Genomic DNA, 5194 nt, shown 5'->3' with positions numbered 1-5194 from the left:
CCTTCAATTTTCCGCTTCGTGAATGAGAAAGACATGCATATACAGGTGTTAAAAGGCAAAGATCAAGAGTAGACTAAACGCACTGTAAAATAAGCATATCTTTAGGTGGATGGGGGGTGGGGGGGGGGGGGTGCAGTTGGTCTGTATTGTTATTAGTGTGCTGGTATTTTTTTATTACCAGTCAGGCTTGGTTTATGGGGTTCAACGCCCCAAATTCGACTCAAACGAGGCGCCGCACAGCACTGAGTGACATCGCACAGCACATGTACAGGTGCGGACGTAAGTAAACGGAGCAGCTAGGCTTTTTCAGTCAAATTAAAATAACGCCTTTCTCACTGGAGATCAGGAAATATTTGTCCGTGAAAGGGCACTTGCGTCTACTACCGGTCCACGCATACCACGACTACCAGTTTCAAATATGCACCGAGTGAAAAATGAAGAAAAAGCGTGCTCCGTTTACTTTTGTCCGCACCGGTACGCGGGCACCTTGCTTGCGCTTCCGTTGAAAAGCGGCCCTTGGGCACAGCAGTCGACCACCCTAACCCACTGCACCACCCAGGCAAATTATACTGCGATTGTTGTGATCGCGTACACGTTAGTGTATGTTAATTCATCGTTTCATGTGCGCAGGTCGCCTTATTTTTTTTTTCCTTATCCGCGCGCCGCAGGGCGAGAGCTCCCTTTCATACATTTTCAGCACCTTAACTTGTTGTGGTCCTCTCGCAAGAGCGGTTTGCGCGCAAGGAATCTGCGCCTGCAAAACTTGCGCTAGGCTTCATGCACTTCCATGCGAGACTCCGAGCCGTGCTACGCGTGTTTCCACAATAACTCGCAACCCAGAAAACTTACCATTCCAGGGAGAAACTGCGTCGGCAAAGCGTCGGACTTGAGGCGTTGACGTCTCACGTTGAGGCCAGTTTGCTGCGCCAAACTGGGATTATACTGGTATGCGTCACGGGAAAAGTGGCGGCCACAAACTCTGAGCTCCTGGCACTTGTCCGACGTTGACAGCCCGACGCGTTGGAGCCAGCTTTTCCGCGTGATACCTTGCTTTGTAGGGACACGATGTCGCATTATAACATCTTTCCTGTCCTCGGCTTTACAGCCAACTACACAGCAATGGTGGTCCATTTCAGACCAGAAAGAAAGCGGCAGCAGTTGGGATCGCGAGATTTCAAGACTGACAACCGGGCAACACGTGCTTTTGCGAGCAGACGGATCTCTCTCGGCCGGAAGTGTTCCGCTTCTATCAAGATGCGCGCAGAATTCTTACCTTTCTTTAATGTACAATAATAACTAACGAATTAAATACTACTTTTAGGGAGAATAGTGCTAATTTTAAAATCTATAATTGAAAAAATTACACGTGACGTCATATGGCCATGGCCAATGATAACGCTAACCCCAATGACGTCGCATGGGCTGGACGGCTGAAAACGCACGGTGGTGAGTCGCCCAAATCGGCTGCGAGCGGCAATTTTCCAAAATTATTTGTAAATTACAGCTAACACGCAGAGCTTTTTGAATGTGATCTCGATGCTCACTAAGACCACCTCTAAACACATGTAGCATCAAAATACGGCCGTAAATGGCGTTTCAGGGGCCCTTTAAGGCGGCACTGAGGGAGCAGCAATGTTGCAAGAGAGGTCACAATAACCGAAAATAGAGCGGTCATTAGCCACGCAGCAAAACCAATCAACAGCAGGCATAACCTAGAATAACGCCATAGCACGTCCGCTCAGTTTAGCGGCGGCTATCCTCTTAATCGCAAATCTCTGAGGCTAGACCACAGCGCCGTCCGCATAACCAGCGATCTCGGAGTCCAAGAAAGTCGAAACGCTATAAACAGCGCCAACAGATTGCATCAAGTTCCTGAAAAATGAATCCAGCAACTTCTCATCAATAAATGCTCTTGCTGCCAAGCGAGCGTCACAGCCAAATTTACGAGGCACGAAAATATGAGGGAGTGGTGCTCAGCATTGCATTCACTACAGAAGTCTCTGAAAAAAAAAAGCGCTAAAACCTTGCAGTTTTATTCTGAGGTGTCCAGTACAATAGTTCTGTAGACGTTACCCCTGCAGTGGCACTATACCTTTCCGCTTCGCTGTCTTTTCATTACTCTGACATCAGATTTGCTCTGCTTCACCATTTAAATAAAATTTAGCATTTTGTGTTCTCAACCGTGAAGCCGCGATCTCCAAACAGCGGATTTTGCATACTACGCCTTGGGCCTCTTCAATCAGATGAGCGCGTATTTCTAGCGGTGAAGCGGAGTCACATAATGCCGGCTGGCTTATGAATATATACACGTGCTTGCCTGCGTTGCCTATAGGGACAGAGTGTCCAACTCTGAATGCAAGATTCATGGATTGATGTGCTTGCTTTTCGAAAATACTGGCCATAGTTTCATTGACGTACGTTGTGTACTTGAGTGTTTTCCCCGTGCTTTCCTTGCATGCTCATGGAGCGAAATCCTGTGCACGAGAGTTGTGCACGGGATTTGTGCGAATATGTGTCATTTGCTAATAATGGAAAGAAGGAAATTAGGAATGAAAACGATTCACAGCGATTGACAATGAATAAACGTTGTACGATAGACATCGATAGAGAAGGTCAAACGACGGCTTATAATGACCGCCACTGACTGGAAATTAGTAAAAATTCAAAGCTATGAGTGATAATGACCACTATGACTAGGCATGACTCATCATAGCTACGGAACGACCAATATGCCAAACGCCGACTCGTAAGGGCCGCAAACGGCCGCAAATGACTGGAACTGAGTAAATATGGTTAGATAGGGAGTGGTAATGACTACGGTGACTAGGCATGATTTGGTATGACTGCGGGGCAACCAATATGACAACCGACGACTTGTAATCACGGCAACTGACTGATCGAGTGGACTTTAAAGAGGAAGAGGCAAACGATGAGAGGCTAATAATAGAAGACGAAGGGCAAGCTTTCGCCGCTCTTCTTTAAAAGGTATCTAAGAGACGCTCTTGTTTTTGAAGCACCATTCAAGCTAGCCAGCGAGAAAATAAGTACTTGTCAGGACAGTGCTTCGCACCCCGGACCGTTAGACTAAAAACCTAACGCTCTACTGATTGAGCAATTATAGTTTCTCAATCAGTAGAAAGTTAGGTTCTTGAGCAGCCTTCCATGGGGCATGTTCTATTAAAGCACTGTCATTGCTGAAAACTGCAGAGCAGTCGAGCTGTGTGCATGGACTAGGACATACGGGCATCACATACTTGCTCACGGGTCTATGGCCGTAAAGCTACAAAGCTCTGGATTGATGCCGTATATTTGTAAATGCTGCTAAATGCACTCCTTTTCACTCCCTTATGAAGCAAACTATGCTTGAAGAATGCCTCTTGGCAATGAAACCTTTTATCACCACCGTGCGCTTGTGCCGCATCTGACAACATAAAACTGAAACAATGCAAACACTATTGCAAGCTCTTGCACAGTAACTGATTGTTAAACGTGTTAACTTATGAGCCAAAATATTTTTAGGACATCACCAGGTCATACTAATTCAAAGAAATGCGAAACTCTCGAGATTCTTGACCCATATGTCTCAGAACAAGGCATTGTTGTTGCAAAAACAACAAAAAATCAAAAAAGAAATTTCAGATGCAGACATGATGTACCGTGCAGTACGATCATGTTTGACCTTTTTCCTTACCCCTTCACTGCTCTTACGAACTTTGATAGCGGTTCGGCTCCGCCTCCAGTCACCAATTCAATGTCCTAGAGCTCTTTTTACATCATTTAAAATTGCTTGAAACTAAACAAGAACTTGCATGCCTGCTAACAAATGTAGTAAATAAGCCTGCTGACCTCTCAGGATTTCAACACAGCCATAATGTCTACATGTTTAATTTGATTAAAATGTAATGAGTCCACACAATTTGGCAAAATTGCAAATGATTATATGTAGTTAAGATGGATAGCATACACACTACAATTAGAGATAAATGAGAGGTCCAGGACTCAAAATTCATATTTGCACTCTCTAAAATTTTCTTTTTGTCTGGAGAGCAGTCAGAGGCTGTCATCGCAGCACCAAACTAATATGAGTCGTATGCTAAGTACTAGGCAATAAAGCAATCATTTAGAAATTCAGAAACATGAATATTCTAAATATACAAATTTTTAAATCTTCTATTAAATTTTATTTTATACCACTTGCACCAAAATTGTATTACCTGTTCAAAATACCATTATTCAGTTAATTGGCAGGATATTTTATTTGCTCAATTTTCTAGGGAATGCTATTTTACTTTATGTAATACAGTAATTCTTTAAAATGCTGAATGTGCTTCAACTTTATGTTCTCACTAAGAAATACTTCATTTCACTGGTTTCACCTGTGAGTAGTTTAAATACTATTCACAAAAAAACGCGGGCCAAATTGCTTCGGCGCAATCTTACAGACGTTTCATCCGTCGTAAAATGGATGAGATGTAGGGGCTACGTTTTAAGCAAAATAAAGTGTGACAAACGATAGCAGGATACAACTGAGACGTGCAGCAATTCCGCCCGCCCAGTCCCTGCCCAACAGAAAGCAGGCCGCTGTTAATGCTTTTATCTTTACCCTAATATAAAAGATACTACTGTTCATCGAAGGAAACCAGAAATAGTAGGAAAATGCGGATTTTTAAAATTTTCTTCCAACTATAAAATCTGCTCATGTCATTTGTTACGCGAACGGAGGATCCGCGTGGCCACAACTGAGGTATACGTGGTAACGATTCTCGTATGAAACTCGAGCCACAACTGTGCTGGCAATAGGGCCGAGCGAGGGCTGTTTTGGCCGCAAGCACTCTTTTCTCTTCACTTTATGCTAACTTGAGAGAAAATATATAGTTCACCGAATGTCAGCTTATTTCTTCGTCGCAGCCAATCCGCACGCTGACAATCGTCCCCCGCAGAAATTAGTTTCCTTTTCTTCAAAGAAGATAAATCATACACTGACTTAATTGTTCACCACTAAACCTGAGAGCCCTAACTTTACAATGGCACGTATGAGAAATATTGAATATACACGTACCTTACAAAAGATCGGCACGTTCGTTTGCCGTAACTTGAGTCAGCAACACAGATGATCTGAGAGGAACGCGGGGTTGTTTGTCCCGTCGTCGTCAGAGGTCAATGAGCGGACCATCGGGGACAAAAAAGTCAAGTG

This window comes from Amblyomma maculatum, chromosome 7, assembly GCF_055883805.1.
Source record: "Amblyomma maculatum isolate TAMU_Amacu chromosome 7, ASM5588380v1, whole genome shotgun sequence".
Classification (NCBI taxonomy): domain Eukaryota; kingdom Metazoa; phylum Arthropoda; class Arachnida; order Ixodida; family Ixodidae; genus Amblyomma; species Amblyomma maculatum.
Note: the sequence above shows the minus strand (reverse complement) of the source record.